The sequence below is a fragment of the Tachypleus tridentatus genome, chromosome 13, assembly GCF_004210375.1.
Source record: "Tachypleus tridentatus isolate NWPU-2018 chromosome 13, ASM421037v1, whole genome shotgun sequence".
NCBI lineage: Eukaryota > Metazoa > Arthropoda > Merostomata > Xiphosura > Limulidae > Tachypleus > Tachypleus tridentatus.
The window spans coordinates 5,291,539-5,303,510 of NC_134837.1; positions in this window are offsets into that span (position 1 = coordinate 5,291,539).

Below are 11,972 nucleotides of genomic sequence, written 5' to 3' on the forward strand. Positions count from 1 at the left end.
TCTATTTTAACGAGTGTTATTTATTATTTTAAAATTATACAGGGTATAACAAGAAATAACACTAAATTATAAATCTTCAAAGTACCTGATATTTAAAAAAAAAATTTAAATAAAATTTATTATCGTGGTTTCTAATACTGAATTAATATAAAACTAATTCTAGTGATTTTTATACAAAATTATTCGGAATTACAGTAAACTGTAGCCACCTTGATCATAATATAATAATGCAAGAAAAACGTATCAGTGAGTTAGTAAGATGTTTCTTAGGGCAGTACATGTACATGAGTTGAATATACAACTGTGTGGAATCTCCACATGTAAGCTGCCTTTCTATGGAATCTCCACATGTTAACTGTCTTTCTATAGAATTTCCACATGTTAGCTGTCTTTCTATAGAATCTCCAGATGTTAGCTGTCTCTCTGTGGAATCTCCACATGTTAGCTGTCTTTCTGTGGAATCTCCACATGTTAGCTGTCTTTCTATAGAATCTCCACATGTTAGCTGTCTTTCTATAGAATCTCCACATTTAGCAGTTTTTCTCTTTCAATTTTTCTGACATAAAATAAAATAAAATGTTTTTTCAGTACGAAGCAATTTAATGTAATTAAACATTAATTGAGATTTTGGTCTCTTCCTTTACTGGTCTGTTCCTCTACTGGTCTCTTCATCTACTGGTCTGTTCCTCTACTGGTCTCTTCATCTACTGGTCTGTTCCTCTACTGGTCTCTTCGTTTAATGGTCTGTTCCTCTACTGGTCTCTTCCTTTACTGGTCTGTTCCTCTACTGGTCTCTTCATCTACTGGTTTCTTCCTTTACTGGTCTCTTCCTCTACTGGTCTCTTCCTTTACTGGTCTCTTCCTTTACTGGCCTGTTCCTTTACTGGTCTCTTCATCTACTGGTGTCTTCCTTTACTGGTCTGTTCCTCTACTGGTCTCTTCATCTACTGGTCTCTTCGTTTACTGGTCTGTTCTTTTACTGGTCTGTTCCTCTTCTGGTCTCTTCGTTTACTGGTCTGTTCCTTTACTGGTCTGTTCCTCTACTAGTCTGTACCTTTACTGGTCTCTTCCTTTACTGGCCTGTTCCTCTACTGTCCTCTTCATCTACTGGTCTCTTCCTTTACTGGTCTGTTCCTCTACTGGTCTCTTCATCTACTGGTCTCTTCGTTTAATGGCCTGTTCCTTTACTGGTCTCTTCCTTTACTGGTCTGTTCCTTTACTGGTCTCTTCCTTTACTGGTATGTTCTTCTACTGGTCTCTTCGTTTACTGGTCTGTTCCTGTACTGGTCTCTTTCTCTACTGGTATGTTCCTTTACTGGTCTGTTCCTCTACTGGTCTCTTCGTTTACTGGTCTGTTCCTTCACTGGTATGTTCCTTTACTGGTTTCTTCCTTTACTGGTATGTTCTTCTACTGGTCTCTTTGTTTACTGGTCTGTTCCTCTACTGGTCTCTTCTCTTACTGGTCTCTTCGTTTACTGGTCTGTTCCTCTACTGGTCTCTTCATCTACTGGTCTCTTCCTTTACTGGTCTGTTCCTCTACTGGTCTGTTCTTTTATTGGTCTGTTCCTTCACTGGTCTGTTTCCTCTACTGGTCTCTTCTCTTACTGGTCTCTTCGTTTACTGGCCTCTTCGTTAACTGGCCTGTTCTTTTACTGGTCTGTTTCTCTACTGGTCTCTTCATCTACTGGTCTCTTCCTTTACTGGTCTGTTCCTCTACTGGTCTGTTCTTTTATTGGTCTGTTCCTTCACTGGTCTGTTTCCTCTACTGGTCTGTTCCTCTACTGGTCTGTACCTTTACTGGTCTTTTCCTTTACTGGCCTGTTCCTCTACTGGTCTCTTCATCTACTGGTCTGTTCCTCTACTGGTCTCTTCGTTTACTGGTCTGTACCTTTACTGGTCTGTTCTTTTACTGGTCTCTTCCTCTACTGGTATCTTCGTTTACTGGTCTGTTCCTCTACTGGTCTGTTCCTTTACTGGTCTGTTTCTCTACTGGTAACCAGTAAATCAGCTTAGTGTGGTTAGTACAAACCGCTTGTTCCCGATACTGACACTATTTCTTAATAAACAAGGAAATATTTTCTCTCAATTTCTTGTCATCAAAATGTTCTGTCTTCTGGCGGATTTTCCGTAAATATGGTTTATGCAGAGCTAATCAGAAAAATATTTACAGGAGTAGTGAATCCGATAATTAAATTTAACAGATCGAATTTAGTGAATGTATTGCTTACATGGTTTTCAATTCTACGTCTTTGGGCTATGAAGAAGTAAACCAGGTTGTGTTTAATAATATGCAGTAATGAGCTTAAAATTTTTCTAGATGATTCTTTCTTGTTTAGATTATTAAAATGTTCAATCAATGAACTGTTTGGTTACTGTAGAAGTTTATTTGTTAATAGTGTATCTTTTTGTTTTGTATCAAATGTATTCTACGTAAATAGTGATTAAATATTTTTAGTTAATAAACATTACGGTTAAATATTGCTTTCCATTAAATGTTCCATTTCTATTAAGTGAAACCTAACTAAGTGTTTAAACTAAATGTATTTGTCACAAAAGACAAAAATTTTTAATAGAGGGACCAAAACCTGAAATACATGGACCTGTAATATAAGGTTAAAAACAAACATTTTTAATAGAGGGACCAAAACCTGAAATACATGGACCTGTAATATAAGGTTAAAAACAAACATTTTTAATAGAGGGACCAAAACCTCAAATACATGGACCTGTAACATAAGGTTAAAAACAAACATTTTTAATAGAGGGACCAAAACCTCAAATACATGGACCTGTAATATAAAGTTAAAAACAAACATTTTTAATAGAGGGACAAAAACCTGAAATACATGGACCTGTAATATAAGGTTAAAAACAAACATTTTTAATAGAGGGACCAAAACCTCAAATACATGGACCTGTAATATAAGGCTAAAAACAAACATTTTTAATAGAGGGACCAAAACCTCAAATACATGGACCTGTAATATAAAGTTAAAAACAAACATTTTTAATATATTTTAATATAAGGTTCGTGTTTATTGTAAGCCAGTCTTCTAAATCCTCTTTCCTTATTAGAATTTTTAAAACGGACACACAGTACGTTATTTGTTTTCGTGATATACAAGGTTTGGTTCAGTTTGAATTTTCGGGCAAAGATACATGAGGGCTATCTGCGCTAGTAGTCCCTAATTTAGCAGCGTAAGACTAGAAGGAAGGCAGCTAGTCACCACCGCCAACTCTTGGGCTGCTCTTTTACCAACGAATAGTGGGATTGGCCGACACCTTATAACGCTCCCTCGGCTGAAAGGGCGAGCATGTTTGGTGTGACGGGGATTCGAACCTGTGACCCTCGGATTAAGAGTTGAGTGCCTTAACTATCTGGCCATGCCGGGCCTGGTATACAAGGTAAAAGCATTTTACTCTGAAATATGGCAATGGATTTGACATTCAAACCTTAAATGTTTCCAGATAATGTGTACCAGAATGTTTAGATAATGTGTACCAGAATGTTTAGATAATGTGTACCAGAATGTTTAGATAATGTGTACCAGAATGTTCAGATAATGTGTACCAGAATGTTTAGATAATGTGTACCAGAATGTTTAGATAATGTGTACCAGAATGTTTAGATAATGTGTACCAGAATGTTCAGATAATGTGTACCAGAATGTTCAGATAATGTGTACCAGAATGTTTAGATAATGTGTACCAGAATGTTCAGATAATGTGTACCAGAATGTTTAGATAATGTGTACCAGAATGTTCAGATAATGTGTACCAGAATGTTTAGATAATGTGTACCAGAATGTTTAGATAATGTGTACCAGAATGTTTCCAGATAATGTGTACCAGAATGTTTGGATAATGTGTACCAGAATGTTTAGATAATGTGTACCAGAATGTTTAGATAATGTGTACCAGAATGTTTAGATTTTTAATTTTTAGGAATGTAGAAAACAATTCTTCAAAATTACAATATTAACAACTGAAATTACGATATAAACAACTGAAATTACGATATTAACAACTGAAATTAGAATATTAACAACTGAAATTCTCTTCAACAGTTGAATTTACAAAGCGACAGTCACATCAAGAATTAACTACAGAACGTACAACATTTCCAAAGAATACCTTTTCAAAACCAAATCCAACAGCTTCTTCATGGACAAGGTCTAACAGCTTCTTCATGGATAAGGTCTAACAGCTTCTTCATGGATAAGGTCCAACAGCTTCTTCATGGATAAGGTCCAAAAGCTTCTTTATGGATAAGGTCCAACAGCTTCTTCATGGATAAGGTCCAACAGCTTCTTCATGGATAAGGTCTAACAGCTTCTTCATGGATAAGGTCTAACAGCTTCTTCATGGATAAGGTCCAACAGCTTCTTCATGGATAAGGTCTAACAGCTTCTTCATGGATAAGGTCTAACAGCTTCTTCATGGATAAGGTCCAACAGCTTCTTCATGGATAAGGTCTAACAGCTTCTTCATGGATAAGGTCCAACAGCTTCTTCATGGATAAGGTCTAACAGCTTCTTCATGGATACGGTCCAACAGCTTCTTCATGGATACGGTCCAACAGCTTCTTCATGGATACGGTCCAACAGCTTCTTCATGGATAAGGTCTAACAGCTTCTTCATGGATAAGGTCCAACAGCTTTTTCATGGATACGGTCCAACAGCTTCTTCATGGATAAGGTCTAACAGCTTCTTCACGGATAAGGTCCAACAGCTTCTACATGGATAAGGTCCAACAGCTTCTTCATGGATAAAGTCCAACAGCTTTTTCATGGATAAGGTCCAACAGCTCCTTCATGGATAAAGTCCAACAGCTTCTTCATGGATAAGGTATTAGGAGTCTATAATATCTTCAATAATTAAATACAGAATCCACATAATTTTTAATGCAATAATAACCAAACTTGCAGTTTATTCAAGGATTGCATATACAGAATCTACAGTTTGTTCAAGGATTGCATGTACACAATATACGGTTTCTTCAAGTATTTCATATAGAAAATCCATAGTTTCTTTAAGGTTTACATATACAGAATCCACAGTGTTTCAAAGATTTATATATCCACATTTTAAACGAATATACGTATATAAACACCGCTGATTTTTTTCCTTTTATAATACTTTACAAATTACATCATTTCCAACTATTGATATGTATTACCTTCAATAATTTAGTAATTCGGAGTTACAGTATCTGACACTAACCATAGTGTCTCCAGTTGTTTATTGTTTAAGAATATTATCGTCTCCAGTGGTCCAGAACCAGTAGCCTCCCAAACTAAGAATCCACTTTCTTCACTTATTGGGAACAAATAATCTATACTAAACCAACTACAATACTTGAAGAGAGCCTCTCTTTGATCCTACGCTATTCCAAAACAATAATCACTTTAATGATAGGGGATTAGAACCTGAAAGATGTTCATTTACTAGACCTGAAGCATCTAGAGTTATTTATTTACAAGCTAGAGTCTCTGTAAGTACATAATACAACATTGACTTACTCAGAACCAATCCTTTTGTATTTTTAAACTCTACATAATGTAAAAGGATTGATAGAACTTTAATAATTATTTACTTGTAGCATCTATAATTATTCAAAGAACATTCCAATAATTACTAAGAAACAGAATAAATAAGGATGGGTTTTTACTTTCATTTCTAATTAATTAATAGATGATTTTTTAATAACAACAAAACTGCAAGCAGACTTAAATAATCCCGTACGTGTAATGGATTTGTTATTCAGTAATACGTCTTTTAATAGTGATACAGCATTCTCCTGGCCGTCGTATCATATGTTTATCACGTTCAAACTATTAAAGACTCAGAAGACTAAATTCTATTCACTTGATAATAGGAATAAAGAATCTGAATTTAATAGTTTTATCTAATAAGGTCAAACCCTTCAACATATTATCTGAGAACAATAATAATGCACGATATGGTTACCTGAGAAAACTGTATGAAATTATTAAGACCATAACGTTCTCATGTCAAGATTGGCATAGAAAATTAAAAAATCTAAAAACCAAAAATATCCTTAAATATATTTATAAGATTGAGGAAACTTTAACTTTCTCAAATTTATTGTGCCTTCAAAATATAGTTATCTCCAAATTTCATAGAAAAACTGAAGTAAACGTTCGAAACGGGGAAACGTATAAGCCTGAAAATGTTTCGATTTTTACAGGAACAGATAAAAAAAGTGTAGGTGACTCTTACTGTGCATCAAAAGTGCAATCAATAAAATGTTGCACTTTTAAAATTTATCTTTCACAAATGTTCACAATCAATAAAAGAAACGCCATTATATGGTACAGGACAAAACTTCTTGCCTCAAGAAATATAAGACTTACTTTTTGAATAACTTTTGGAAACTGTAGTGACGAGTGTTTGTTACACATATTTTATTACACATCAAACACCGCAGATATAGATAACTAATTATCTACTTCGGAACTGCATATTTCATCCTCTGTTAGGTAGACTTTGATATTTATGATGGAAAAAAATCATAAAAACAGAGATGTAATTCTGTTTTAAGACGTGTTCTAGGAACGTTATTGTTAAATCAAGTGTTCTAAACAGATATGTAATTCTGTTTTTAGACGTGTTTTAGAACGTTATTGTTGAATCCAGTGTTCTAAACAGAGATGTAATTCTTTTTTTAGACGTGTTTTAGGAACGTTTCTGTCGAATCCAGTGTTCTAAACAGAGACATAATTCTGTTTTCAGACGTGTTTTAGGAATGTTATTATTGAATCAATTGTTCTAAACAGAGTTGTAATTCTGTTTTTAAACGTATTTTTGGAACGTTATTGTTGAATCCAGTGTTCTAAACAGAGATGTAATTCTGTTTTTAGACGTGTTTTACGAACGTTATTGTTGAATCAAGTGTTCTAAACAGAGGTGTAATTCTGTTTTTACACGTGTTTTAATTTTAAAAACGTTGTTGTTGAATCCAGTGTTCAAAACAGAGATGTTATTCTGTTTTTAGACGTGTTTTAGGAACGTTATTGTTGAATCAAGTGTTCTAAAGAGAGATGTAATTTTGTTTTTAGACGTGTTTTAGGAACGTTATTGTTGAATCAAGTGTTTTAAACAGAGATGTAATTCTGTTTTTAGACATGTTTAAGGAACGTTATTGTTGAATCAAGTGTTCTAAACAGATATGTGATTCTGTTTTTAGACGTGTTTTAGGAACGTTATTGTTGAATCAACTGTTCTAAACAAAGATGTAATTCTGTTTTTAGACGTATTTTAGGAACGTTATTGTTGAATCCAGTGTTCAAAACAGAGATGTAATTATGTTTTTAGACGTGTTTTAGGAACGTTATTGTTGAATCAAGTGTTCTAATCAAAGATGTAATTCTGTTTTCAGACGTGTTTTAGGAACGTTATTGTTCAATCAAGTTTTCTAAACAGAGATGTAATTCTGTTTTTATACGTGTTTAAGGAACGTTATTGTTGAATCAAGTGTTCTAAACAGATATGTAATTTTGTTTTTAGACGTGTTTTAGGAACGTTATTGTTGAATCCAGTGTTCAAAACAGAGATGTTATTCTATTTTTAGACGTGTTTTAGGAACGTTATTCTTGAATCAAGTGTTCTAAACATAGATGTAATTCTGTTTTTAAACGTGTTTAAGGAACGTTATTGTTGAATCAAGTGTTCTAAACAGATATGTAATTCTGTTTTTAGACGTGTTTTGGGAACGTTATTGTTGAATCAACTGTTCTAAACAGAGATGTAATTCTGTTTTTAGACGTATTTTAGGAACGTTATTGTTGAATCCAGTGTTCTAAACAGAGATATAATTCTGTTTTAGTCGTGTTTAAGGAACGTTATTGTTCAATCAAGTGTTCTAAACAGATATGTAATTCTGTTTTTAGACGTGTTTTACGAACGTTATTGTTGAATCAAGTATTCTAAACAGAGGTGTAATTCTGTTTTTAGACGTGTTTTAGAAACGTTATTGCTGAATCATGTGCTCTAAACAGAGATGTAATTCTGTTTTTAGACATGTCTTAGGAACGTTATTGTTAAATCAAGTGTTCTACACAGAAATGTAATTCCGTTTTTAGACGAGTTTTAGGAAGGTTATTGTTGAATCAAGTGCTCTAAACAGAGATGTCATTCTGTTTTTAGACGTGTTTTAATTTTAAAAACGTTATTGTTGAATCAAGTATTCTAAAGATAGATGTGATTCTGTTTTTAGATGTGTTTTAGGAACATTATTTTTGAATCAAGTGTTCTGCACAGAAATGTAATTCTGTTTTTAGACGTGTTTTAGGAACGTTATTGTTGAATCCAGTGTTCTAAACAGAGATGTAATTCTGTTTTTAGACGTGTTTTAGGAACGTTATTGTTGAATCGTGTTCTAAACAGATATGTAATTCTGTTTTTAGACGTGTTTTAGGAACGTTATTGTTGAATCCAGTGTTCAAAACAGAGATGTAATTCTGTTTTTAGACGTGTTTTAGGAACGTTATTGTTAAATCAAGTGTTCAAAACAGAGATGTTATTCTGTTTTTAGACGTGTTTTAGGAACGTTATTGTTGAATCAAGTGTTCTAAACAGAGATGTAATTCTGTTTTTAGACGTGTTTAAGGAACGTTATTGTTGAATCAAGTATTCTAAACAGACACGTAATTCTCTTTTCAGACGTGTTTTAGGAACGTTATTGTTGAATCAAGTGCTCTAAACAGAGATGTTATTCTGTTTTTAGACTATCTTAGGAACGATATTGTTGAATCAAGTGCTCTAAACAGAGTTGTAATTCTCTTTTTAGACGTATTTTTGGAACGTTATTGTTGAATCAAGTGTTCTAAAGAGAGATGTAATTCTGTTTTTAGACGTCTTTTAGGAACGTTATTGTTGAGTCACGTGTTTTAAACAGAGACGTAATTCTGTTTTCAGACGTGTTTTAGGAACGTTATTGTTGAATCAAGAGTTCTAAACAGAGATGTAATTCTGTTTCTAGACGTGTTTTAGGAACGTTATTGTTGAATCCAGTGTTCTAAAGAGAGATGGAATTCTGTTTTTAGACGTGTTTTAGGAACGATTTTGTTGAATCCAGTGTTCTAAACAGAGACATAATTCTGTTGTAAGACGTGTTTTAGGAATGTTATTATTGTATCAATTGTTCTAAACAGAGTTGTAATTCTGTTTTTAAACGTATTTTTGGAACGTTATTGTTGAATCCAGTGTTCTAAACAGAGATGTAATTCTGTTTTTAGACGTGTTTTACGAACGTTATTGTTGAATCAAGTGTTCTAAAGAGAGATGTAATTTTGTTTTTAGACATGTCTTAGGAACGTTATTGTTAAATCAAGTGTTCTACACAGAAATGTAATTTTGTTTTTAGGCGTGTTTCAGGAAGGTTATTGTTGAATCAAGTGCTCTAAACAGAGATGTAATTCTGTTTTTAGACGTGTTTTAATTTTAGAAACGTTATTGTTGAATCAAGTATTCTAAACATAGATGTGATTCTGTTTTTAGACGTGTTTTAGGAACATTATTTTTGAATCAAGTGTTCTGCACAGAAATGTAATTCTGTTTTTAGACGTGTTTAAGGAACGTTATTGTTGAATCAAGTGTTCTAAACAGATATGTAATTCTGTTTTTAGACGTGTTTTGGGAACGTTATTGTTGAATCAACTGTTCTAAACAGAGATGTAATTCTGTTTTTAGACGTGTTTAAGGAACGTTATTGTTGAATCAAGTATTCTAAACAGACACGTAATTCTCTTTTCAGACGTGTTTTAGGAACGTTATTGTTGAATCAAGTGCTCTAAACAGAGATGTTATTCTGTTTTTAGACTATCTTAGGAACGATATTGTTGAATCAAGTGCTCTAAACAGAGTTGTAATTCTCTTTTTAGACGTATTTTTGGAACGTTATTGTTGAATCAAGTGTTCTAAAGAGAGATGTAATTCTGTTTTTAGACGTCTTTTAGGAACGTTATTGTTGAGTCACGTGTTTTAAACAGAGACGTAATTCTGTTTTCAGACGTGTTTTAGGAACGTTATTGTTGAGTCACGTGTTTTAAACAGAGACGTAATTCTGTTTTCAGACGTGTTTTAGGAACGTTATTGTTGAATCAAGAGTTCTAAACAGAGATGTAATTCTGTTTCTAGACGTGTTTTAGGAACGTTATTGTTGAATCCAGTGTTCTAAAGAGAGATGTAATTTTGTTTTTAGACGTGTTTTAGGAACGTTATTGTTGAATCAAGTGTTTTAAAGAGAGATGTAATTCTGTTTTTAGACGTGTTTAAGAAACGTTATTGTTAAATCAAGTGTTCTAAACAGATATGTAATTCTGTTTTTAGACGTGTTTTAGGAACGTTATTGTTGAATCAAGTGTTCTAAACAGAGATGTAATTCTGTTTTTAGACGTGTTTAAGGAACGTTATTGTTGAATCAAGTATTCTAAACAGACACGTAATTCTCTTTTCAGACGTGTTTTAGGAACGTTATTGTTGAATCAAGTGCTCTAAACAGAGATGTTATTCTGTTTTTAGACTATCTTAGGAACGATATTGTTGAATCAAGTGCTCTAAACAGAGTTGTAATTCTCTTTTTAGACGTATTTTTGGAACGTTATTGTTGAATCAAGTGCTCTGAACAGAGTTGTAATTCTCTTTTTAGACGTATTTTTGGAACGTTATTGTTGAATCAAGTGTTCTAAAGAGAGATGTAATTCTGTTTTTAGACGTCTTTTAGGAACGTTATTGTTGAGTCACGTGTTTTAAACAGAGACGTAATTCTGTTTTCAGACGTGTTTTAGGAACGTTATTGTTGAATCAAGAGTTCTAAACAGAGATGTAATTCTGTTTCTAGACGTGTTTTAGGAACGTTATTGTTGAATCCAGTGTTCTAAAGAGAGATGGAATTCTGTTTTTAGACGTGTTTTAGGAACGTTTTTGTTGAATCCAGTGTTCTAAACAGAGACATAATTCTGTTGTAAGACGTGTTTTAGGAATGTTATTATTGAATCAATTGTTCTAAACAGAGTTGTAATTCTGTTTTTAAACGTATTTTTGGAACGTTATTGTTGAATCAAGTATTCTAAACAGACACGTAATTCTCTTTTCAGACGTGTTTTAGGAACGTTATTGTTGAATCAAGTGCTCTAAACAGAGATGTTATTCTGTTTTTAGACTATCTTAGGAACGATATTGTTGAATCAAGTGCTCTAAACAGAGTTGTAATTCTCTTTTTAGACGTATTTTTGGAACGTTTTTGTTGAATCCAGTGTTCTAAACAGAGACATAATTCTGTTGTAAGACGTGTTTTAGGAACGTTATTGTTGAATCAAGAGTTCTAAACAGAGATGTAATTCTGTTTCTAGACGTGTTTTAGGAACGTTATTGTTGAATCCAGTGTTCTAAACAGAGATGGAATTCTGTTTTTAGACGTGTTTTAGGAACGTTTTTGTTGAATCCAGTGTTCTAAACAGAGACATAATTCTGTTGTAAAACGTGTTTTAGGAATGTTATTCTTGAATCAATTGTTCTTAACAGAGTTGTAATTCTGTTTTTAAACGTATTTTTGGAACGTTATTGTTGAATCCAGTGTTCTAAACAGAGATGTAATTCTGTTTTTAGACGTGTTTTACGAACGTTATTGTTGAATCAAGTGTTCTAAAGAGAGATGTAATTTTGTTTTTAGACATGTCTTAGGAACGTTATTGTCAAATCAAGTGTTCTACACAGAAATGTAATTCTGTTTTTAGGCGTGTTTCAGGAAGGTTGTTGTAGAATCAAGTGTTCTAAAGAGAGATGTAATTTTGTTTTTAGACATGTCTTAGGAACGTTATTGTCAAATCAAGTGTTCTACACAGAGATGTAATTCTGTTTTTAGACGTGTTTTAATTTTAGAAACGTTATTGTTGAATCAAGTATTCTAAACATAGATGTGATTCTGTTTTTAGACGTGTTTTAGGAAC